Source organism: Schistocerca piceifrons, chromosome 2 (assembly GCF_021461385.2).
Source record: "Schistocerca piceifrons isolate TAMUIC-IGC-003096 chromosome 2, iqSchPice1.1, whole genome shotgun sequence".
Classification (NCBI taxonomy): Eukaryota; Metazoa; Arthropoda; class Insecta; order Orthoptera; family Acrididae; genus Schistocerca; species Schistocerca piceifrons.
Window position 1 is genome coordinate 644,849,829 of NC_060139.1, and position 27,818 is coordinate 644,877,646.

The following is a 27,818-nucleotide window of genomic DNA, read 5'->3' on the forward strand; positions in this document are numbered from 1 at the left end:
ATTAAAAAGAGTGTTGGTTCAAATGGCTCTGAGCACTATGGAACTTAACTTATGAGGTCATCAGTCCCCTATAACTTAGAACTACTTATACCTAAATAACCTAAAGACATCACAAACATCCATGCCCGAGGCAGGATTCGATCCTGCGACCATAGCGGTCACGCGGTTCAAGACTGTAGCGCCTAGAACCACTCGACCACTCTGGCCGGCTAAAACGAGTGTTAGTAGTATAAAACTAATGTATATTGTTAAATAACGCGGCTTAAGGACAAACATTAAATTACATTGTAGGAAAACTGTAACCAGCCAAAAGACTTTTAGAAATTATTTTATTGAAACTTCTTGGCAAATTAAAACTGTGTGTCGGACCGAGACTCGAACTCGGGACCTTTGCCTTTCGCGGGCAAGTGCACTACCATCTGAGCTACCCAAGCACGACTTTTATTATATTGTGCCATTTCTACTTTCGGGCCTGAGTCAATCGTCAGACGGCAGCGCTGATTTCTTAGCAAGTGTTACATCTGTGTCTTAAAATACAACAAAGTTTTGTGATTAATAGTTTACATAAGGTTTTACATTTATGTAAGCTCGACATATTGTACTTACTTCGTGAAAAGCTTTCCATTACATATTTGTATAATAAGACACTGGTCTATATTGTTAAATAACGCGGCTTAAGGACAAACATTAAATTACATTGTAGGAAAACTGTAACCAGCCAAAAGACTTTTAGAAATTATTTTATTGAAACTTCTTGGCAAATTAAAACTGTGTGTCGGACCGAGACTCGAACTCGGGACCTTTGCCTTTCGCGGGCAAGTGCACTACCATCTGAGCTACCCAAGCACGACTTTTATTATATTGTGCCATTTCTACTTTCGGGCCTGAGTCAATCGTCAGACGGTAGCGCTGATTTCTTAGCAAGTGTTACATCTGTGTCTTAAAATACAACAAAGTTTTGTGATTAATAGTTTACATAAGGTTTTACATTTATGTAAGCTCGACATATTGTACTTACTTCGTGAAAAGCTTTCCATTACATATTTGTATAATAAGACACTGGTCTGATTCTCTTTTTCGATACATAGTAATCGATGAGCTAAACTAAATACAAGATGGCGGATATATATCTTTATATTGGCTGTTGACTTCATGTGATGAAGAACATGATGTATGTTCATATATTGCATACTTCTGCAGCTACTGCAAAGATACTTCTTCCTATTATAGATCACTTTAAAACTATACATTTAATTATTCAGTTTTAAATGTGCTGGTAATTGCCAGTGAAGAATATTCTCTTTGTCAGATAATTGTGATTTCTATCATTTCCAGTTGTACGAGTTGTATAAAAATTGGTAGTTACATTTGGGTTCTTAATTCCAGTTGATCATTCGTGTTGCATTCAGGTGCAATGTGGATGTTGTTGTGTATTCCTAATTACTCTAGAAAATTCATTTGCACACCCTTTTACACGACGTGTAGTATTTCTAAGTTTTCTTCGGTGCTTATCTCGGTGATTCTGTGATGGGCCAAGAGAGCAGTCAAAATTGATTTATTTAGGTTGCTCAGCCTGAGAGTTCTCGGTATCATACAGTGAAACGTATACGAGTTTGGCCAGAACAGCTTGGGGCACAAAGAACAATTTAGTTTACAGACGCCAGACTTTTGGTGTACTTCATTATTCAGATTTACGTTATGAACAATTTTGCCTTGTGGAAAACCTAATTTTCATTTTTTTTTATCAAGAAATAAATCTCCACTCTGGTATGACACCTTACCAGTGAAGAGTGATGTCGATGATGAAGTCCCTTTCTCCGAGGAGCGTAGGGACGATGCGAGAGACCCGCACCGCCGTACTAGGCAAGGTCCTAGTGGAGGTGGTTTGCCGTTGCCTTCCTCCGACCGTAAGGGGGATGAATGATGATGATGAAGACGGCACAACGACACCCAGTCATCTCGAGGCAGGAAAAATACCTGACCCCGCCAGGAATCGAACCCGGGACCCCGTGCGCGGGAAGAGAGAACGGTACCGCAAGACCACGACCTGCGGGCTGGAGACATATTCCACAGAGTTTTGAGGAGCCATTTGTGCGAAAGTGGTGTGTGGTATGCACATATAACTATTTTTGTTACTGTACTTGTTTTTAATTCTATGGTGAAGTTTATTAATGGTTTCAGACCTATAAAAAGTATTGGCGTTATTAGTGTTTAGTACTTACTCCGTTCGCTTTATGAATAATTGGCGACGCAGTGTGTGGACATGCTCAGGGATATTTATCTTCCACAAAGTGCGCCAACACTATGTGGAATACCGATATGAATAACTGTTAAATCTAACGCGAAAAACGCTCATGGACGGAATCTATGTTAATTTCAGCATACTGTTCTACAATTCTAGAGGGGAAATCGATTCTTTGTTTTACTGTGCAGCAGCTGTAGCACTCTTCTGGGAAAGGCAACTTCCACCAACACGAATGCGGCAATGTTTTCAGTTTACAACATAATGAACATCCCCAGCGTCACCTCTCCAGTCCCGTCATCTGAGTGCACAACTAACTTCACTCAGCTCGTGCTTATACCGTGAAGCCAGTTGCAGTATAATGAGTACTTATTTGCAGTAGTTAAAAGAGCTACAGTGTAAAATAGTTCAACAGCTGGAATTGTGAACTGTGTACCACAATAAAGACCCTGCCGTAAGTATAACATGCTGCGAGTGTATTTTTGACAACGTTGATTTCATTGTGTAGAATGCTTTTCGCAACTTGGGGGTGGAAAATCCATTACCCCAGCCTCAGATCTCCCAGAGGCTTAAGTTGGCTCCCACTGTAAGAGAAATAGATCATCTAGACGTCGTGGAACTTCAGATATAAGTCATGAAATGCATTACAGCAGATTACCGCTGTACATTTGAAAATGACCAGTCGTATTCCATCAAACATATTCATATCCACCTTGCAAGCTATACTGTCGATGTGTGCTCTACTCGGTGCAGCGCTAGCAATTCCTGCATTGAAGAGATTTATCCCTTCTGCTAGTACCACAATGGTAAAAGAAGTGCAGTAACTTTCTGGTGATTCATTAATTCACCATCAATAAACTACAACATGGTTACCTTGATTTACGACGTGCTCTCAACAACAGACAGCAGCAAAATGACTCATATATCAATTCAGTCCCTTTCCCGCCAATGTTTCGTATGCCACTGACAACATCACACTCACAAATTAAGAACTTCTCAGACAATGTTTATAGCATGGTTCAATCCGGCCCACAGGAGAAATTCATGGGAGAGAGAGCGACGCTTTTGAAACAATCACCATTCTGTTGTTCACATTATTTTGTTTTGGATTGTGTGTAATGCAGCTGAAATCTGCTACATTCAAGCAATTACGAGTTTTAAACTTTTTAAAATGAACCAAAAAATGATGCCTAATTTATTTAGTATTACTTAAACAACAGGTGACTATGCGATCAACTATCAAAAGAGTTTGTGGACCAATGTTTAAAAAATGCTTGCTAATAGACTTTGTGGATACTAGCATACTAAATTTGTTTAAACAATTAGAATGATCTGCGTGTGGAAAAAAGTCTCGAAGTTACTCTTAACTGTTTGTTCACTGGGATTACCTGTCTTATTGCCGTATTTTATTTTTCAATCCTTTCTCCAATTAACATTAGTAAATAATTCTAGTCCATTGTGGACGTATTACAACACAGAAATTATTGAAACTGAAGGCAATTTATAATGTGTTAGCTACAGCCAGTGGCTTTAATAGGCATGAATTTTACCATGGTGACATTTCAAGATGCAATCCACCTCCTGATGTTTACATTTATTTACGTGTCGTGAACATTGTTCCTGTACTAACGGCGTTGTAGAATTTTGCAACCGAAGTTTTTAAGACAGCTGAATTCAAACCTCGTAAGTAAAGGAACAATGTTCACTTCGGTTACACTATAAAGTAGTTTAATCTAAAGGCGGTAAATTCAACTAAATACCTAGAAATTAAAATTTCAAACAATTTAATTGGAAAGAACAAATGTTCACTTCGGTTACACGATAAAGTAGTTTAATCTAAAGGCGGTAAATTCAACTAAATACCTAGAAATTAATATTACAAACAGTTTAATTGGAAAGAACACGTAGAAAATGTTATGATGAAAGCAAATCAAAGACTGCGTTTTATTAGCAGAACACATAAAAATGTAACCGACCACTAAAGGGACTGCCTACACTACGCTTGTCCGTTCTCTTTTTGGAGTACTGTTGCGTGGTCTGCGCTCCTTATCAGATAGCGTTAGCGGAGTGCATCGAGAAAGTTCAAAGAAGAGCAGCACGTTTTGTGTTATCGCGAAATTGGAGTGAGAGTGTCCTTGATATGATACAGGATTTGAGATAGACGTTAAAAAAAAGGAGTTTTTCATTGCGGCGGAATCTTCTCACGAAATTTCAATCACCACCTTTCTCCTCAGAATGCGAAAATACTTTTTGACGCGGACCTGCGTGGAAGAAACGATCGTCATCATAAAATAAGGAAAATAAAGGCTCACACGGAAAAATATAGATGTTCATTTTGTCCACATGCAGTTCAAGAGTGGAATAATAGAGACTTATTGTGAAGGTGGTTCGATGAACCCTCTACCAGGCACTTAAGTGTGACCTGCACGGTATCCATGTAGATGTAGATGTAAGTAGACCCGTAAATGACTGACGACATCTGAATTTGGGTGAACATAAAGTAAATGTACTCTCAAAAAGACGTGTTTTGAGGCAAAATTTGTTGACGTGGCATGTCGGGAAAGGGGTACCATTCATATTGATGCGTTACCCCATAAACATTACCGGCACGGGCGACATAGTTTTGACTGTATGCACTAGAATCGCTGCTGTCACGTCACGTGTCGAGCTATGTATGTGAATCGGGCCCGCAAGTAACCAAAGGTTGCCCATGCCTGGTTTATAGGAACTTATTTTACATACAGTCTTACTTAACAACTGAAAATAAAAACTCAGTGACTTGAAAATAACTCCACTACATCGAGTGGACATTAATAAAACCGACAAACTGCAGGGACAGATTACTGACTGAAAATGACGGAGAAAAGGTACTGTGGACATGGTGTGCGTTCGACAACAAATGTCCTGGAACACAGTACAGAGCTGCCACACATCCACCTCACTCCAGATGTTCAAAGTGGCCTCCATGGGAAGCACTGTAATGCAAGAGACACATAATCGCACTTTGGCTTACACAATGTTGGCGGGCCACTTGCGTGGAGCTTGTACTAGGTTCGTCTCAATATCTTGCAGTACCCGGCCTCCAGATCTGGTGTACGCACAGTCCACCGCCTCCCTGCACGTTCGTCTGTCTGAAAGGAATCATGAGCACACAGACTCTCAAAAAGGGCTGAAAATGTTGTATGATGTGGGTGGTATCCGCGAGGGAAATTGTTTTCGTATAGCCGTACTGCTTCTCGACCGTTTCCATCTGCTTAGCCGTACACAAACACCATCTCGCCTTGTTTCCGACATGAATACCAGAGCATTATGCTGCTTACAATATGCTGCGTTAATCACAAAGCCTGCAAGACGCAAGTAACACACAGCACGTGGTCAAAGGGAGCCGTCATTCGTCAGCGCCATCTACTCTAGCAACGATGCATTTCCGGACACTTGCTCGTAGGGACTTTTTTCCTCCATGTCAGTCAGGTATCGCTCCATGCCGCATATCGGTTTGGTTAATGTTCGCCCTGTATAAATACAAGTTCAGCGAAGTACATTACCTTCATGAAAGAGGTGGGGAGATATTTTTCTGTCTGTGAACTAAAAAGTGAGCAGCTCTTGTGGCGCAGGAAGTTGCCTTTCGTGAAAGTACACTACAGCAGCCGTACGAAATGACTAAGACCCAACATTACATTAGAAATGGAGAAGAACGTGTAGAAACTCACGAGAATCCGTTCACATGTTTTTCTTGCATTAGTATTATTAGTAATTCATATATGTTTTCCATGCAGCGTTAACTCTCTTTGTGGAAAATAAACACCTCGGGTATGCCTGGACACTGTGTCGCCAATGATTCATAGGGTGAGCTGCAGAAGGGTCGTTATAACCTCGTGACAGACCCTTGTATTGTATTGTATTGTATTAAACCAGGGACCTAGAAACGACGGAGAGCCTTCGTCTCGCCGTAGCCCTACAACAGGCCGCAGGAGTCCACCCACCCCACCGCCGCCCCACACCGAACCCAAGGTTATTGTACGGTTCGGACCCCTCCGGGAATAACTCATACCAGACAAGTGGAACGCCAAATGTTTGCGTGGTAGAGTAATTCTGGTGTACGCGTACGTCGAGACAGTGTTTGCGCAGCAAACGCCGACCCGTGTAACTGAGGTGGAATGAGGGGAACCAGCCCGCATTCGCCGAGGTAGATAGAAAACCGCTTTAAAAACCATTGACAGGCTGTCCGGCACACCGGACCTCGACACTAATCCGCCGGACGGAGTCGTGTCGGGGACCGGCATGCCTTCTCTCTCGGGAAGCACCGCCTAAGACCACGAGGCTAGCCGGGAGGTCTGACAGGCCCTTCGTTGCTTTGTGGCGTAGTGCGTAGAGAGAATGGGGAATTACCTGCTCGCTCTCCGTTTTGCAGACCTACAAACAAGGGAATTGCATGATCACAGCCCGGCGACCTGCCTACCCTCTTATTTCTACTCTCCAACTCTGCCTTTCCATCTTTCTAACCCCCCCCCCCCCCCCCTCCTCACCCCTTGAACACGATACATCTCTTAGTAGCGTTCTACTGCATTTAGAAGCGGCGTATACATTTATTATTTGTTGTTAACGCACGTTATTTAACAATATACATTAATTTTACACCATTAACAAAACATCATGTTCAATAATATGCGATTTCTCCACTCTCTGAAAGGCGAAAAATGTTAGTAAAAATGAGAAAGAATAGAACCTTTTTGAGTATTTTGATGTAGTTTAATTCTGAACTGGGAAACATTTTCGCTAGAAGCCTCGTGCTTTGAGATACTCGGAAAGAAACTAAAAAAGTTACCTTTATACGGGCCCCCAACCCCATGCTCACATATCAGAAGTCAGGAGTTTTAGTATGTTGTTCAAAACATTTGCCCCTACCACTGCACAAGAATTTGTGACTACACGAATTTTCATCCAGACGACACTGTTGGACTTAAGTTAACTGGGTTATGCTGCGTACCGCAGGAATCACCTTAGTCATTGAACACGTACATTTTGTCTTCCTGCACACCTGAAAAGTGGCTGCACATATCACAGTAAAGAATGTACCGTGGAACATTTGCGATCAAATATAGGAAATACTCAGGTATTCAAGTATGGCACGCTGTTGGTTGCCATAGCATCCAAATCCTCATTTCTTCAGAATAAGCGCGGGCTACACCCTTTAATAAAGAATGCGCCACTGGTCTTTGACAGTGTTCAGTTAACCATGAATATCCTGAAGAAGATCCCAGCAGATGAGTCAAAAAGTTAACCGTGTAGAAGTAGCATGGCGCGTCCCAACAACCCAGAAGATGTTACCCTCAATGGCAACGGACACGAAAGCCTGCAGACTACATAGTTCTAGATACGTGAAACAGAAAGATGATTATTGTTGGCAATAATAATCGTGTTTTCGGGCGTTACTATGTCCCTCAAAAATAAACACTCGATTTAACACTACTATTATCGAAGGGTCTATATGGCGTGGAAAAAAGTTTGTCGTTCCATAATGTTCTTTTTTATTTTATTTAGGCGCTAGTGTTCGAAAATCGATGACTATTTTTATAAACTCTGCGTAGCTTAAGACCCCATTACAATGGAAAAGAAGGAAGGAAGACTGGAGTTTAACGTTCCATCTACATGGATGTCATTAAGGACTGAGAACAAACTCGGATACTTTCAAAGATGGCGAAAGAAAATGAGAGTCCCTTTTCAACGAAATCATCCCGGGATTTACCTGCAACAGTTTAAGAAAATAATGAAAAACTTAAATATGGATGGCTGAACGCGTATGTCCTCACGAATAAATGAAAACAAAAATGAAAAACAAAGATATTCTGCCCCCTGTTGCAACTTAATTTGTTACAGTTGTGTCCCTTGTGTCTACACATATGTAATCAACTGTTTCACAAATCACAACACGTACTAATACTGGTAGCAAATCACAAGGTAAAACCTATAAGAGAGCTAGGAGAGTAGTGGGTGGAAATAAGAATACGTTCGAAAGTGTATAGCTGTGGTAAAAAATTAACAATATTTGAGCATCCGATGACATTCCACGGACATTGCCCATTAAGACAACAGATGTCGAAGAAATCATAATGATCTAGGATAAAAGCATGGATATTGCGGTATATCATATTTTTTGAAACCACTAATTTTTACAAGAAAGTAACTTGTTCGAAAACCTAGAAAAATCAAGGCATGTGAGCTGAAAGGTACAAGTAACGTACGACAATTTTTTCACATCCTACGCGTTGGGTCAAAGACTTGTTGATGAACTGGGAACACTCCTAGTCACTCTTTCTGTTGAAGCTAGAAAAAAAAACCTTCCAGCAAACGGCCTATCAGCAGCGATTTTTGGAAGAGTGCTAAGAAAATTCTTCAACACAAGCTACAGTGGAGGAAAGGAAACTTTAGACGTACCACATGGAAATTCCAGTCATCAGGATGTTACAACGAAACCGTTAGGAAGTGCTGAAATTGCAATAAACATTTCTATAAATCTCGTCTTAGCGTACCACTGTCGAAATTCCGGTGTGCAATAAAATGACTGTTCTGACGTGTAGCTGATGCAGCAAAGAATTTAGAAATTACAGCTATTGCAGTTTTCTATGTTATTAACAATTTCTTTTGCGTTCAGTTTCAAACAAGTACACGAAAAATATTTTTTTTTCACATCACTGATAAGACCGTTAGCTTCTAATCTATACTTGTGGCAGACTTTTCTTCATGACCACCCGCTGTCAGCTATTCGTGGTTTTAGTGGTACATATCCCTAGGTCTAGTACTCTTTGTAAGGGAGTTTGGTCGCTGTTTGTGGCAGTAGCTGAGTGTGGTGAGCGAAAATCCGCGAAATATAGAGTAATAATTACTCCTACAGAAAACTATACATTCACTGACTCGCAAACTTCATGATACATGTGAAAATGCATTTACTGTTTCACTTGTCCAACATTATACGATCTTGCGCGGTTTCGTCATTCAGACTTTAATAACGACGTGTAAAATCAAATACGTGAGAACGAACATCGAGATAGAGTCAAAGACAAAAATACTCGTAACTAACAAATGAATAAACGAATGACCGTAGTTACTTCGGACAAACATTTCGCTTATTCTTTGTTAGTGAAAACCTTATCATAATTTAGCTCATCTTCATGAGTCACTTAGCATTGGCCCCATGATGTTTCTGAGATTAAATGTCTCGTAACGTTATGTTAATGCCAGTATGGATAGAACAGGATTAAGATAGTGTAAATGAATATATTCACTAATACGGTGAAGTTCAAAAGTCAGAGAGAATATAGCTTTTTCTAAGATGATTAAGAGTTACACACCACGCATTGTATTGAGATATCTGCCAAGCACAATCACCTACTTCCACCCACCAGAGTATGGATGAAACACGTAGAGGATTCTACCACCATTTCCTTGAATCGTGAATGAAACAATAGGAACATTTCCACATATACGATACAGTTCGCAATGCATATATTGTATAGCTTTACCTAAAAGTATTCATTGCGTCACACTTCACAGATTATGTCCGCCAAGGTCACCCACTGCCACGCACCGCGACCAAACTACCTTAACAACACGGGAACTTTACTCATAATGAGATTTACGTCTCTATGCAAGCCTTCTTCCATATCCCATGTCATGACCCGGGCAACGTGGGTTTCTCTTCTAGTATCGTAATATTTATTAAATGGTAAATACCGCCCTATTCATTTTTAGTAAAGGAAGAAGAGAACTTATGAACTGCTGTTCATAAGTTCAATGTAAGTTAACTGACTATTTTCTATTTTGTTCTCTTCAAAATATATTAAGTAAATATTGAATTGCACGATACTGTTGAGAGCAAGGGTCTCCCGATTAAGTACGCGACGAATGTGTTTGGCTTATCCTTTTGTACCCTTTGTACAAGGTCGTTTCCTTGTAACGTTGGAAACTTATTTATTTTGTTGCAATTAAAATCTGCAACGTAAACTACAATAACTTTTAATAATTTATTAGTGTTTTGCCCTTAATGACCAGTCGGATCATTATGACGTGAAACAGCATCTCTTACAGCTTTTTTAAGGGACGAAACAGAATCATTTTTCACAGCCTTTTGACCACCATGAGAGTATAAATAAAATTATCCATTGATCTACAGTTCAACATTTTCTGTCAGCAGCAACACCGGTAAATTGCTGCATTGCATTTTAAAACGAAAGACATAATTGTCGGCTGTGCTGTGACATGATTAATCAAAAACTGTATTGTTGGTTTGTAGTCAAAGAGACTCCAGCATCGATTTTAAAACATGAGCACAAAGAGTGGAAAAGTTTTACCAACAAAGATGTAAATCTTGGAGAGATATTTTAAGAAAGTTGTGATCTTGCGATATGTAGTGGTTCGAATTTCGTTGTCTAATATTTTATTCATGTTCTAAAACACCAACTCAGTACATATTTATAAGAAATTAATTTCTTTTCATTCACTCGGATATCTTTGTATAAACTAAATTGTGAGAATTAGTTCAAGTTAAAAAACGTGTATAAACTTGGAAAACTGTTACTCTTGGAATGTTTCATGGCTTGGAAATCTGCAGTGTTTCCTATCTTTGATCTAGTCTTCATTTCCTTATTTTCTCTTTCCTCTCCGTCTCCTCCTCTCTATTCACCTCTCTCTAACCCACTCTCTCTAACAGATATTCTCTCTCTTAACCCCTGTATCTATGCTGAAACTACTTTCTTCCACTCTCTTCACTCCTCCATACCACTACCTCCCCCGCCCCCTCTTCCTACCCACTCTCAATATCTCATCCCACACCACCTCCCTCTCATGCATCCTCTCACCATCGCCATCGCCATCGCACCTAACACAATTTAAAGTAAATCGGTACTGAGTCGAAACCGTATGTGTGAATAAAAGTACTGATGCTTGTCTGTCACTGCAACAAGGTACACCCCTGATTCTGCTTGTTAAGGATCCTTAAGTTTGTTCGTAGTTTTGTGGCGGTATGTGGCATTCGATGTCTATGCACAGGTCATGTAATATTCGTAAATAACGGGCTGCTGATTTGCGTACTCGGTGACGACGCCCGATAGCGACCCAGATGGATACCACAGGATTTATATCGGGCAGAGTTGGTCGCCGAGATGTCAATGTGGACTTGCTATAATGCTCAGCAAAGTACTGCAGCACGGTCCTGGCTCTGATACACGGACAATTATACTTCTGAAAGATGATTCCGCTTTCGGGTAAGATATCAGACATGAAGGGATGCAGGCGATTCGCAGCTGTCATAGTGTCTTCGATTACTACCACAGGTCCCATGCAAGAGAAAGAGAATGTCTCCTATAGCAGAATACTGCTCCCAAGAGCTGCGTCCGTTTCGTGCTGCACGTTTCGAGTCACCGTTCAACGGCGATGACAACTATTGTGGAGACGACCAAAGACCTAGTTTAGCAAAAATGTGATTCGCCCGAAGAGCCGACATGTTTCCATTGAACGACTGTCGAATCTCAATGGTCCGCTACCCACTGCAATCGTAATTGACGATGTCGTTGCATCAACATATGAACGTGTAGGTAGGGTCTGCTGCGGAACTCCAATTTAAACCATGTAAGATAAACAGTGTGCTCCAAAACATTTTTGCGTGCACCATCATTGTGGTCTTTCGGCAGAGATTATACAGATCACATCCGTCGTACTTTACAGATGAGACAAGCCTCCGAACCCCACATTCTGTGATGGATGTTCAACCATATAGCGCCTAGTGATAGTTTCACTGTCCTACCACTTTCCGTAGATGCGCACGACAGTAGCACGTGAACATTCTACGAACTTCGCCTTTTTAGATATACTCGTCCACAGGCTCTGCATTTTGTCAAAGTCGCTTATCTCAATGGATTTCCGCGTTTACAGCCCATATCTTTGCTAGAGTGATCCCCAATCCGTGTCTGCTCGGTTTACATACTTTTGCTATCACGTCACCAGGCAGCATCCAACTCCGCGGTGGGAAGTGTTCAGAATGTCTTGGCTCATCAGTGTAAATGGCAACAGGAGTATTTAATTTTAAGAAAATGGCTACACATTGTCTACAGCGGTTACTGTAACCTACATGCAAGTACATTTCAGTTTTATTTTAAGTAAGGGAAAATGAATCTGGAACGAAGTCAATACCGTTTACCGCTGTCCTCGAACGGCACCTGGTGAATAAACCAGGAGGTTAATTTATGAGTCCGCATAATTGGAAGGCATGTTAAAATGCTCCGCGCTGCGGGAATTAGGGGCTCTCGCTAAGCTGGTTATAGGGGAGCGACAGGAAGCCGGAGTGACAAGTTAGCGGCCGCAGGCGTAATGGATGTTGTGGGAGGGGGGGGGGGGGGGAAGGGGGGGCAGCTTCGCCCCTGCGGGCTGCGGCCATCGCCTGGGAGTGCCCGTTCGCCCTTTGTTACGTCACTTGCTCTCGGCCCTGGGGAAATACATTACGCGGAAGTGCCAATTATCCGGCGTGCAATTACTGTGAAGTGGATTACGGGCCGCCTCATATTGTTTCTAACGCGTTATTGGGTTATTGAACCGCCGCAGCAGTTAATGGGGCGGTAGTATTTTTGAACGCGGTGTTGATCAAAATCTATTCTAAACACATTAAATGTTGCGCATTCTGCTGCATCGGCAGCGTTCGCGTTTGAAGCTAGTTACTGAACAGCGCCACACTGCATTGGCCATTAACCGCTGACGCTGAGTGCTTTTTTGTTTGTGACTCAAGAGGTCCGTGACTGACTGCAGATTTACTGATGACAAAAAACAGAACCGTAACACATCATATCATTATCAGGTAAAGTGATTATTTACGAACACTTATACAGTGGGAATAAAAGTGCTAGACTTACATCCTAGGCATTCGGGAGGACGACGGTTCAATCTAGCGTCCGGCCATCCTGATTTAGGTTTTCGGTGGTTTCCCTTAATCACTCTAGGTAAATGCCAGGATGGTTCCTTTCAAAGGGCACGGCTGACTTCATTTCCCGTCCTTCCCTAATCTGATGAGACCGATGACCTCGCTGTTTGGCCTCTTCCCCCAAACAACCCAACCCAACTTGTGTCTTAATGTTGCTAGTTAAACATCTTGTGGCCAAAAGCATCAGGATAGCAACCGAAAGGGATATGTGTGATGGCGGTCTGTGTACTCTACTTCGTTAAAATGAAAGTCATATGACACGGTTGGCTAGGAAGAATTCGAGAGGCAGGTTCAACCACCTGACTGGAAAGCTTTTCCCTATGTTTCGCGCACACTGGCACCTTTCTATGCCAGGTGTAATGGTTGTGTGTTAAATGCACATGATATCTGCAGACGACTGTAGCCTTGACTGGCATCTTTCTATGCCAAGTGCAAGGGTTGCGTTTCAAGTGCGCCTGTTACGCTTAGATGTGTGTGTCTGTGTGTGTTGTACGATGATGCGAGAAGAGAGGGTAGAACCTGATGCCAGCACAGCCTACAGCTGTCGAACAGCAACAAAGAGGAGCTTAATGTCTCTATCTGAAGCACGAATCACGATCAACAGTGTCTCATTCCCTCACTCCATGAGACACTAATCCACGACATTCGCACAATGTCTGCTGGCCACCCCTCCTTTCCTGTGCCGGAAAGCCGAAGGAAAAGTACCCGACAGCGCTTGGCGTACCCAAACAGTTCCATATCCGAGCACCGGCCACGCAACGCCCAACTCCGGTGATCTGACGGGAATCGGCGAATTCAATGGGGCAAGGTTATTGGCTGCACGCACTGGATAAAAAAGTATCAATTTTTCGAAACCATAATTGTCTCACACTGGGAGGCAGCACAAGTTTAGAATTTGGCTGAAATGTGCCTACAGCCATCACCTGCAATTGCGCAAAAGTGTGGTTCCGCGTGACGTCACCCTTGAGCTCGATGTCGCTTGAAACAGCTAGGTGTTGACGAATGCGAAAAAAAGTCGCCAGATCAGAAGTTCGTGTGAGGTGTAAAGTGCGTCAGTGATATAACATTGGCACCAAATTTCACCAGATTTCTGCCCATCGCCGTCGTGGGCTTGTGTCACATGTTGGGAAGGACGTCACTGTTCGTCTTACCCACGATTCATTTCTTCTTTTGACGCTCCTACGATGACGTTCAGAACAGCGACACACAGCGCTGAAAAGGGCGGCTTTCGTATGTGCGGTCGAGGATAACATTGAAGACAAACCGCCACTCATAATCGACACGAAAAACTCTCAAAGGGTAGCATATAAAATGGAGACAATGAAACCACCCCCTCTCTTGGGGTTTTGATACCCAAAGATTTAGAGGTCGAAAACTGAAAGCAAAAGGACGATATTCTTGACAATCTTCAACGCTGCTGGCATCACTCTGGCAATTCAGACCCATTCTAAGGACGTAATGGGGCTGCAACCACACTGAACACCATCTAACACCCTTGGAGTGTTGTACCGAGTAGAAACTAAAGGCGCCGTTGAAAACTATTCGACGACATTTGAACGCTTTTTCAGCCCTCGTGTTTCGCGCCCTACTGTGGCGTGATCAGAGAGGGATGGACCATTGCTTGTGCATAAATAAAACGACAAACGGTCCTTCTAAGGCCCACCAGTGCGGCAACACACTCGCTCCCCTATCTAAGGGGTGCTGATGGGGTTGTCTACCTTCAGGCAGAAGAGCAACTGCGAGGCATCACTCAGTTGAATAGGTTTTCCAGTTTCTGGCAGGTACGTCTCTAACGTGCTCAACAAATGTGCATGGATGGGACCGAGGGTGTTGAGGAACTGGCGGGTCTCAGAGGGACTATTGTTTCATGCACATCTCAATGGTGCACGCCTCTGGGATCATGCCCAAGGAAGGGGTCGAAAGAGGAGGGTTGGAAAAGCACAAGCTCCCTTTTCTCGTTCAGATCATGATCAAATTTTGCCAAACGGTTTTCAATGGTCCCTAGTGGTTTCACCCTGCATATTAGAGGAAAAACTGCGGACGCACTACACTCGCTTCAAATGCGGTTCAGTGTGATCGCAGCCCCACAATGTCCTTAGAGTAGGGTTGAATCGTCCGGGGGGTGTCAGTAGTGCTGAACGTTGCTCATCGCACTGTGAAGTGTCGTTTTCGACCGCGAAATATGTGGTAATCAACGGTCCAATTGAAGAAGCGGTTTCATTGATGCCCTTTAGGCACCTCCTGGGGGCCATTCGTGTCTATTCTGATCGACGGCGTGTCTCAAACGTTGTCCTCGGCCACCCATAAGAAAACACCGACACTAGCTGATGACAGGGTGACGCAATAGATATCAGTGGTCTTTATAAAACCCTTATCTCCCGCCTCTATCCTCAGTCGAGCAGGGAGAGAGAAGATCGATTTTACATACTTAGCTTTTAAAGAAATTACTCGACTAACAGCTATAAGTTAAACCCGAAAGCTGTTTTTGTATGATTTATAGTAAACATCTAATGCGAAAACAAGAATCATTTTGTGGGCTATAGTTTGAAATATGAGAATTTCGGAGTGTGATTATCGCCTCCATGATTAAATTTGTGTGACAGAATGAGCTTAGATAGTTTCAAGCTGATCCGAAGAGAAAAGTATTGCTCCTTATAACATGTGAGACGAATATATTGTATTAATGGAATATTTGTTCATATGGCACTCCACGAAATCAGTTCCTGTAACTAGAGAGTGGTGTAAAAACCTTTTGCTTATGAACCTTTTTAAGCACGCCGTTACGTCAGCCTGTATAATACGCAGCAAGTCATAAAAAAAGTGGATCTCAGCCCTGAATTCCAGTTCAGTCATAATGGAGCACAGTTTCATTGTAAATGACTTTTAAGGCTCTTCCTTCTTTGTGGAAAATATTACTGAATTTTTCTGTCCTTGTGGAGTTATACGCCGAATGTGCTCCTTTTCTGCCTGCGCAGCACCCCGTAGTGTAGAAAACGTTTTATTCTGCTTTGGTCTCGGCTGAACACACATACATCAGATGCACCATATCTGCATTGCTATCTACATTCATGTTTAGCAAGTCACCATACGGTGCATGGTGGAGAGTACCCTGTGCCCCTATACCAACATGAAGTTTTAATCATTCCAATGGTCCTGACGTTTTTACTGTCGTAATGTATGCCTTTATATAAGTTGTTCTTGTTTACGCAATAATAAAGCCTGATACAGGTCATCAGTACATTCTGAATTATTTTCCTGTAGAACCGCAAGATCTGTTCTGCAGGTGTTCAACATATCCGCCTTCTGAACTTGTCTGCAGAACGCAACAAGTAATGTTAGGTGTCGGGCAGGGTGACCGAGCGGTTCTAGGCGCTCCAGTCTGGAACCGCGCTGCTGCTACGGTCGCAGGTTCGATCCTGCCTCTGGCATGGATGTGAGTGATGTCCTTAGGTTAGTTAGGTTTAAGTAGTTCTAAGTCTAGAGGACTGATGACCTCAGATGTTAAGTCCCTTAGTGCTTAGAGCCAATTAAACCATTTCAATTTTTACTTCTGAAATCACAAATCTGTGAAGCCCAGATTTACGTTCAGTGCAATTCTGTTAACTGGATATATTTTAAAGGTAGATAGCGTAAAAACAATAATAAATATATACCCCTATCTTCAGGAAGAATTAGAAAGATAGTAAATATATATTCTTGTACATAACATTTTTCGAGGATTTGCTTATAAAGTGTTGGGGAATTCAAAGACTATCCTGAAAATATGATCTCAGCAATATCTTATAATTATCTTTAGATACATTTATAATCAGCATAGGTTTCTTTTTTGTATACGAAAATGTGGTATTCTATAAAGCATCTTCGTCTGATGTTTTTCTTAAACTTGGCTAAAGGCGGGAATACAAAGAAACATAAATCAGCAAGGGATTACACAGTATGGCTGCTACACGACAGAATGGAGTTCGAGATAATCCCGCTGAAAATAACGGTCCGAATAAGGTGATTTACGATTTTCGTGGTTTCCTTAATACCTTTGAAGCCGAATATGGAGAGGTATATTTGGAAAACGACTGGACAACTGGCCACTTGTCGTTAAGCACCATCAAATGCGTATTGATACGTCCACAGTATTTATGGATTGAAGGACACTTTTCTCACCTTACGCTGTAGGAGGACATTTACGGGAGGATTTGAAAAATAACATGTTTGCGAAAACCAGTAAGAACACAAAATACGCTAATGATCTTGTTTCCTACTTTTGAATATTACGTAATGTTATATCTGATTTGAGGGATATGGCTTTCCACTTCTTGCCATTATCTGGTACTCCGTTAATAACAATGTATCTACTTCAAGAAACACACGTTATAAACTTTTTATGCATATTCTAATGTTGTCGACATGTTAGTATCACTAATTCTAAATGTAACTAATTCTGCATCCTCTGTACACGTTCAACTAAGATACCCACCTGTTGGGCGATTTAGTATGCATTGTTCACTGCCTATGCGCCGATATGGCTACTAAATTCCTATGCTTCGGACGTGACGCGATAATGAAAGTCTATAAGCGAGGCAGATACGAATGGTGACTCATTCCAGAGACGATACGGGTCGAAAGTGGGGAAATGCATTGGCATAGGAGTGACAGAGAGTAGGTCATTACGGCTAGGGACCTGGGAACGACCACTCGGAAAGGGCGTTTCTGGTTGACTGTTCGCGTGCTGTTTTCGTGAGCATGTATGGAAAATGGTTGAACGACTGTGAAACCATGAGTAAGTGAGTGACAATGTGCAGGAGGCCAACGCTTCATCGTAGTCTTGTGCTGATCTGCCCTCCAAAGTAGGACTAGAGGCGACCTTTGGCAGTCGTTACGAGAGTGTACAGTGCTGCATGTTCTCATGTTGACCCAACAACATCGTCAATTACAACTGCAGTGGGTTCGTGATAGCCGCGCGGGATTAGCCGAACGGTCTAGGGCGCTGCAATCATGGACTGTGCGGCTGCTCCCGGTGGAGGTTCGAGTCCTCCCTCGGGCATAGGTGTGTGTGTCTGCCTTAGGATCCTTTAGGTTAAGTAGTGTGTAAGCTTAGGGACTGATGACCTTAGCAGTTAAGTCCCATAAGATTTCACGCATATTTGAACATTTGGTTCGTGATACTCGAGATTTGACAGTGGATCGATAGAAACGAATCACCTGGTCGGAAGAATCATGTTACTTATTACATCTTGTTGCTGTTCATTTCAAGATACGCCATCATCCAGGTAACAGTGGCTCGAAACATGTATCGCGCCACGAACGCAGGCCGATGGGGCCAATATAATGCTTTTTTTTTGGGGCGGGGTGGGGGGGGGGGTCATTCACTTGGGTTTTTGTGGGATCTGTAGTAGTAATAGAAGGCACCATGGCAACTGTGGACTACGCGAACATTATTAGTAATCATCTGCGTCCCGTCATTGTTATTGGTTTCCCTGATGGCGATGGCATCTTACAGCGTGGTAGCTGCTGTGTCACAAGATCGGAAACGTAATAGGGTGGTTTGAGACATATAATAGTTAACTCACGTCGATATCTGAAACTGATGGAACACATCTGGCACGCCAAGGATCGCTAGCTCCACGTACGCAAACAATCGACCCGTAATTTACGGGAATTGCGTGAACAATGCGTAGGCACATGGTGGCACTTGACAGCTGGAATCTACCAGTCGAATGAATGGTTGGTTCAAATGGCTCTGAGCACTATGGGACTTAACTACTGAGGTCATCAGTCCCCTAGAACTTAGAACTACTTAAACCTAACTAACCTAAGGACATCACACACATCCATGCCCGAGGCAGGATTCGAACCTGCGACCGTAGCGGTCACGCGGTTCCAAACTGACGCGCTTAGAACCGCACGGCCACACCGGCCGGCAGTCGAATGAATGCCACGTAGAATAGCTGCTTTATTGCGTTCCAAAGGCGGACGAAATATTCGTAATATTTTGGCTCGTAAGTGTAGATTCCGTGCCATTACCTCACACCCATAGCGTATTTCTTGCTACTGTACTAAACCGGTTGGTGTCTTCGGCTGTATACAGCTTGATTACGTTTCTACTCTTCTTAGAGCTCCAACCAAATTTTAGTCTACCCTACGGCACTGAGTCCTCCTCTTAGGGCTGATGGCTAGAACTCATGTCTTGCCTCCGCCCCCTGGGCTTGTTGTTGCCATGGGATGACGCACAAAAAAGCCCTGTTCCCTTTGTGTCACGTGACGCTAGTTAAGTGACGCTATGTCACTGCTGTCTCCTGCATGGTTGTTCGCGCTGGCTTCGCGAAGTCCTTGTGGCGGGAGGCCCTCTAGATCCAGACCAGCGCCAACCTCCATTGTCGAGGCAGACACATGTTGCACGTCAAGGAGTGACTTATGGGTAAAGTTCGTTCTGAGATTGCTTGTCTGGAAAACCTCTCAGGAGCGTAGCACCTACTAGATGGACACTGCTCTGAACTAACACCTGTAGCTCACTGAAGCAAAACTTGTATCCCTTTGATGAAAAGTCACGGTTCTGTTTCCTACATACCCAAAGAAAAGCGTGATGTTTGACAATAACAGCGGTTTGCTTAGATAGGATGCTGAGTACCTTACGGTACTCAGTGTCCTAGCAGGGAATTCGTTCTTTTGCTGTTGAAATCGATAGATGGTCGGGCTGGGTGCCTGCAAGAAGTTAACATGCCGTTTGTGAAATCACTACTTCGCGCATCTCTGAGATAATTTTTCCCACCAGTTGTATCATAGCAATTGTCATGAAATTTCATTCTAAGATTGGAAGTAAGAATAGTAACACTTAGAAACATTCTCAGACCTCAAACTTCAACAATTGCTGCAACACGTGAAATAAGTATTTATTACTTTTTTATCTGGAACTCATTTTGGCAGTGTAATATCATAACTCAGTAACGTCGTAAAATTTCCTGAATTACTCATTTCATCATCCTGCAGCTACAAATAATTTTTAATTTTATAGTTTATCTCATTTTCTCGTAATAGTTTACGCTACTCTGTGCTTAGAGCTAACGTAGTTTTAAAAGGAGAAAGTTAATAGAACTTCTGAATGTTGATGATATATCTAACTAAGTACTCAATATTGTATTTTAAGGACAGTCAAATGAAAACAAGACTGACGGGAGAAGAGTAATTACAGTTTTTATTATTTCAAAGGTGATCGCTATAACTCTTAATGCACTTATCCCGCTGTGAGACATGATGGTCCGTATTTCATGAATGGACCCAGGCGTGCACCTATTCATCCAAAGCAAATCAACGGCCACGAATATCTTCCTTCAGGGCTCCAAAACTATGAGAGATCTGGACTGTATGGAAAATATGTGAGGGTTGCCCAGCGAAACTTTTGCGGCGTGGTCGGAACAACGTTGACAACATGTGGGCTGGCATTATCCTGCAACAAATTGATTCCATCCATAAACATTGCTGGACGTTTCAACTTGAGGGAGAACATCAATTTTGTGCAAAGTATCCACGTACTGCTATGCTTTAATGTGGCGCCATTTTCGAGAATGTCAGAGAGCGGAGAAGATGTGTCTGTTGTTTCGACTACCTTTTAGAAGTTCGCTGGTAAGTCCTTACACATACTCCATAGCCTTATTTTTCCTGTGGTGTTTGCCTGCTTCACATTGGATACGACTGTCAGAAAAACTATTCCAGGTTTTTGTACAATTTCAGTGGATAATTTCGATATTGTTCTGATTCAAAGGAATATGGGATGCTTTTAACTAATCTGTTGTACCCTGCATCCTGGATGACGGTAAATAACCGAAACCGATAGGAGACAATTGGGACAAATAAACAGCTAATGGTTAAAATGCATTTTACAAAATACTTTACTGCTGTTGAATCTCAACTTATAGAAACATTATAAAATACTTGTCTCCTGGGCTCTGAAACAAACGGGCGTTACTAGAAGTACGTGTATTTCTGCGTCTGCTTTTCTTATTGTGTAACCTCCATCTAGTAAATTACAAACTATAGGTTTCACCTTCACTGTGTTTCCTCTATTAGAGATGAAATAAAGATTTTATGTTGTTACGGAATGGAATTACATTTCCACATATCCGCCTAACTAGACATGACATCAGGAGTCGGTTGGGTACTTAGCTGCTGATATGACTTTTCTTTAGTCGAATCCAGCTACAAGTGTGAACTGCGTGGAAACGAGAGTATGTAATTTTCTAAAGACATCCAGATAAACGTTTCTTATTGAGTTCGTTGTTGCTATTAATGGTGCGTGACTATTTTCCCCGAATTACACCGCAGACTTTTAACGCATTATACGTGCTTCAACAGGAGATATCTCCAATGTCACTTCGCTAAATTATTGGAGGAGTACACTCTGACAAGTTCCATGACACTCAGCATGGAGCCTACCTTGACTTCAGCTGGTTCGTAGCTACCAGACGTGCTTTAGGAATGAGTTAGCAGTATCCTTTTTTAACAAGTCTACCTTCCATTTCGTTCTGGACGGTTTCTGACCGTTGTAAAATGCTCATTCCGTAATTTAATTAAACTGGACGTAGTTTCACATTGCTGATTGACATAATAATGTTTGTTTTAATGGAACTCCTTAGCCCTATAAACTATAACATGTGAATTAACTACCTGGGAAATCTGACGTTTTTCTTTTTTTTTTACATTACCTGAGCGTTATTTTCATAAATAGACACCTAAGGTTGTTTATTCACTGCAGTCAGCTGAAGAATTTTAATAATTTGTTTTCTGATTATAAGTAACTCCTCGATGGATAACTCTCTTCACGCCAAAGTCCAGGTGATACTAGGTTTGTCAGTTATCACCAGGGTCATCAGGTTAACTTACGTTCCATGTCCTGCAATATTGAGTCCATGAAATCTTTCACTTGTTCTTGACAACAGATGTGCTCTTGTGGTGAGTGAGCAGTCGACCCTATGATTTTCAGTGCCCAGTCGACTGCAGTAACATGGGTAATGCTGCTGATTTCCTATTGATGGTTATAACAGCCCGATGCAGGTATTGCATACGAAACGTGGCACCTAAATTTGGAACTGGACAGTGGCTGGTCACACTCGAAAGTCTCTGGGACAAATTTTAAGCCACGATTGAATGAGCCGTTTGATGAACTCACAGCCCTTTGATCAATTTCTAAAAAAATTTGAGCTGACTTTGTGTAGTAGACACATTTTGGGCCATAGGCACCTGATCTCTGGCAGCTGACGACCAAGTGACCTCACCACACCAGTAGGGCACTCTGACAGACGCACACACATGGCGCCACGAAACGTAAACAGGATGTTCCACTGCAAAATAGATCTGTATTGTCGTTTCTTCTAACTGCGTTTAGTTAAGCGCACTGAAATGAAATGGGATGATTCAGTGACCTGAATAAAATCAGTGGAAACCTTTCGATATAGTAAAACACAAACACAATAAATCTGTAGTGAAGGTTGAAAATTTATGCTGTACCGAGAATAAAACTGAAGTTTCGACCTTCTCGTGAAGAATTATTTTAACAATTTTCTATGTAAACAATTATTCGCCTATGGCTCAATCATTAACCGTCAAAGGAATTTCATGTTATTCACTGACAACACATCACGTCATTCCACTTCACTGGTTAAATTCCCAATGATCACACTCGTTTCGTTTCAGTTCACATACATTACTTGTGGAAGTGTACATACTTTCTTTCGAAAAATCTATTCACCTATATGTGCTACTTTCACATAGCCATTGTGGTTGCCTCTGGTAGCAATGTTCAGAAATGGTGGGTGGAAACATTAGCGACATTGAAAGTGTAAATTAGTCCTGGTGATGGGGTCATATAGCCTCATGATTAAGACAACTGCTCTCAAAAACCGGTGATGTGCCCGATTTAATACTACACTGTCCAGCACATCAAAATATAGGTGGGAGTAATGCTACCTACATTGTGCAAATAAGGAAGGATAAGCAGCTTTGTTTCTCAGAAATTGCTTTTGAATGTGATGGAATTACATTTCCCTGGATATACGTTGAGTCTCAACTTTATCTTCGATAAGGATAGAAGCTGAAGTAATGAATCAAAATTTGTTTCAAGGCCGAGACTTGAACCTAAGGCTGCTGCTTACTAAGCAGATGCACTATCCACTAAGCACTCTGGCAGTGTCGCTGACAGAGTTGAACGAATTACACTCGTCCAATGTCCTCATTATCCCGAAATTCAGCTTCCGTATTAATCGAAGATGAGGCACAGTATGTCTCCAGTAGAATGTAATTCCATCAGATCAACAGATCGCCTGCGCCATAGGTATAAGCAGCATTTCCCCTTTAAGTACAAAGCTGGGGGTGCTGTGATACCGGAGAGCCTCGGCGATAGGAGTTTCAGGGCTGAAGGATTGAATTGAGGCTTGACTAGCGAGCATTGTACAAGTATAATGCGTGCGGCTGTGTAAGCCATAGCACCAAGATGGTGTAGTAAAGAGCACATCTGCGTCGTAGGCAGAAGACCGAGGTTCAAGTCCCGGTTGTGGCAAAAACTGTTATTCATTACTTCAACGTCTATTTTCATCGAAGGTTTTTTAATGTTTTTTATTTGGTGAGACCATAACATGCTTCGTGTAGCGAAACTTTCGAATGTTTTTTATTTGGTGAGGAAATCATATCAGGCTTCGTGTAATAAGACGGAACGTGCACAATTACACGTCAGAATTCGAAAGCGTCCGGATCTTGGCCTATCGAGACTGTGGCTTATCGTTGGTGGCACCCCACGACTGTCGTGTGAATGTGAATCCGACGGATTCAGAGAGGGCAATACTTCACACTATGCAGGACCCGAACGGCCTCGTCACATACCTCTAGGCGGGAAAGCGTTAGTCACTTGGCGCCAGTGCAGAGCATACGGATTAGGTTCAAATATGTGAGTGGTTTGATAACGTCTTATATAGCACGACCCTGTTCATTGTCATCGACGACGAGTGTTCAACAGAGACTAGGGTATCGTCCAGAGAGCGCTAGGGAAGTGCCACAGAATCGCACTAATTCTCTACATAAATACATGATCTGACGGATAGAGTGAGAAGCAATCCGCGGTTGTTTGCTGATGACACATTAGCGTGCAGGCAGATGTCGTTGAGTGACTGTAGGAGAAGATGACTTAGACAAAATTTCTAATTGGTGTGATGAATAGCAACTTGCCCTAAAGGTAGAACAATGTAAGTTGAAGGAGATGCGTAGGAAAAGCAATCCCGTAATGTTCGAATACAGCACTGGTGGTGTGGTGCTTGTAACAGTCACATCGATTAAATATGCTGCGTAGGTGCACGAAATGGAACGACCACGCGAGAATGGTATTAGGGAAGGCGAATGATCTACTGCGGCTTACTGGGAGATTTTTAGGTAATTGTAGCTTACCTACGAAGGAAGCTGCATGTATATCAATTGCACGACCAGTTCTTGAGTGCTGCTCGAATGTTTCGGATGCATGCCACATCGCCTTACAGGAATATATCGAAGCAGTTCAGAAGCGAGCCGTTGGATTTATTACCGATAGGTTCAATCAGCCCGCAAGTGTTACGGAGATGCTTCGTGAACACAAATGGGAAGCCCGTAGGGAAGACGACCTTCTTTTTCTGTGAAATATAATGGAGAAAATGTAGAGAACCGGCATTGGAAGCTGATTGCAGAACGATTCTACTGCCTCAGTCGTACATTCCTCGTAAGGACAGGGAAGATAAAATAAATTAAATCTCGTACAGAAGCATTTGAACAGTCGTTCTTTCCTCGCTCTGTTTGCTGGTAGACCGATAAAGAAAATGACTGATAGTGGTACAGCGTACCCTCCGCCACGCCTCGTGCGGTGGAAGAATCGAACAGTGTGACGATGTCTGCGGCATAGTGGACTGACAGTGAGGTGAACTTTGATACAGTTTCTGTTGACGAGTCAACAGAAAGATGTGCGCCAACAGTGGTGAGGCGAACGTCAGCACTAGAGACCAGGGTGGAACTACGTCATCTTTTCAGAGGAGCCCCGGATACCCCGTAATTAGAATAACAGGAGTTAATTTCTGTCATAAGGCCTATGGTGTGTTCCATCTTCGAAATTTCTTTGCCCTATCTTTCTACAAGATAGCGCAACACCGCATGCTATCTGAGCAGTCGTGATCTATCTCGATTCAGAGAGTGTTCAACTCTTGCCTTGACAAGCTCGTTCTCCAGACCTCTCGTCCACTGGAAACATTTGACCATGTGTTAGCGAGAGATTGGCACGCCGCCACCATTCGGCCACTAGGTTTGATGTACTTTGGCACTGATCGACAGCAGTGTCCAACTTACGCTCAGTTCTACTAGATGCTATCTGGGCTGTTGCTCCCAGACGTGCCGCTTCTGTGCACTAAATTTAGCAGCCTGTGTATCCTCAGAGCAAGAATAAACATACTGTGTACCAAGAATAGTTAATATTTCGTTATGTCATACCCTTCCCAAACTTACAGCTTTAACAGCCAGCAGTGTACTTTTAACCAGCGCCTTTATACAGTAAATAATTTGCGTCACATTAATATGAGTTCAAACAGATACTACGTGCCTGCTAACGTTTATTTACAAGAACTCACTTTTGAGCCAGAAGTATTTTGTGACGCAAAGAGTCCTAAATCTTTATCTTTGTCGAACATTAACAATCACGAAGTACACGGAAGACCAAAAGTTCCTCAAACAAATAGGGAAAGAAAAACAAGGAAACACCTAAGAAATTATTTGAGGAGTGGATGACCAAGTGCACATTACTGTCTGTAGACTTCTCCAATGGGCAATAAATCTGATGCAGTATAGTGCCCAATCATCTCGCCTCTCGTATCATATTGTGGTTTCGATACATGAAATTCGGCAGAGTATCTTTTCTGTGTCTGCATTCTCTCATATTTTTGATGCCAGGGAGGACGATCAAGCTGGGGATCTGAATTGAGTGTCTTTGTTCTCACTTGAATTACAATTGATACTCAGCACAACATGTACTTATAACCTCCAGTTCCTTACATGTCTACATGTATAATCCCTTGTTCTTAATCAACGAGGGCACAATTGCAAATGCATACAGCTAGGCGAATTGAGGTGCAAGGTCTTGGTTTAGCTTTGCAGCAGCATCCTGGGAAGGCAGTTCAGTGTTACTTTTGAAACCAGCTCCCGTGATGATAGTCTATGGCGACACTGTCTCCACACGCGGCCAAGAGTTCCGATGTGCGGCGACGCGGGTGGCCCATTCGAATCCAACGATGGGATGCCGTCTTCAAAATATCAGCCTTTGAACGAAGTGGAAAATATTACGTTAAAAGAACCAGGCATTTCTTCCCTGTTTTCTTTTTTTTTTTTTTTTTTTTCATTGGAGGAGACGCTTGCTCTTACTGGCAAATCACCTTGGTTGTTGTTCAGTGCGTCTGCACCAGGTTTGTCGCTTTCCATACAGAGACAAGGTAGTTAAGAGTTTGGACAGAACTTACTGAGCTGCGGACGAGGGGAGCCGAAGCAAGGAGTCGCAGCTCCGTGGTAAAGCGCGCATGACGAGATGGTTTCTGTACATACGTCAATAGTGATTTTTGATAGAGTTAAAAAATTCTGAGTTATTATCCTCTATAACATTGAAATTTAATCGTTGGGAGCAGTGCGCAAGTCTCATGAGCCATAATTTCAGTATTGTTTTACGTAATTTCAGATGGAACCAAGTTCAGTCTTTAGTCGGACTTGATTCAGTTCATGCATCGTGTGCACAGTTAACTATTACGATTCTTTTCGCTGTGAATCACAAGCTGGCTTTGTTGATACATTTATTAATAGGAAGTGGTACTTTAGAATCTTTGCTTGAGTGCACGTCTATCTTGCGTTTCCGTAGTCCACAAATCGTTACTGAGTGATAGTGATAGGTACTTAAAATTGTAGAGCGGGTACAAGCCCTATGCAACTTTTGTTTATTTTAGTGTGTTTTATTCGACCAGAGCGAGCATATTAAGAAATTACATAGCCGAGCCACACGTTACAAACATGGTATTGTGCATACCGCCGTCGTCATGTACGACAGCGATTGTGTATAAAGCCCGATACTTTTAATGTAATAGTTTAGACTAGAAGAGAATAGAAGCTTTCAGAACGTGGCGATACAGAAGAATGCTAAAGATTAGATGGGTAGATCACGTAACTAATGAGGAGGTACTGAACAGAATTGGGGAGAAAAGGAATTTTTGGCACAAGTTGACTGGAGGAAGTGATCGGTTGGTAGGACATCTTCTAAGGCATCAAGGGATCACAAAATTAGTACTGGAGGGCAGCGTGGAGGGCAAAAATCGTAGAGTGAGACCAAGAGATGAATACACTAAGCAGATTCAGAAGGATGTAGGTTGCAGTAGGTACTTGGAGACGAAGAAGCTTGCACAGGAGTAGAGAAGCATTGGAGAGCTGCATCAAACCAGGCTCTGGACTGATGACCACAACAACACTTTTTAACGTCTGGCTCGGCTACGTAATTTCTGAAAATGCTCTCACTGATCGAATGAAACATATTAAAATAAACAAAAGTTACATGCGTCTTGTGCCCTCTCCACAGTTTTTATTTCC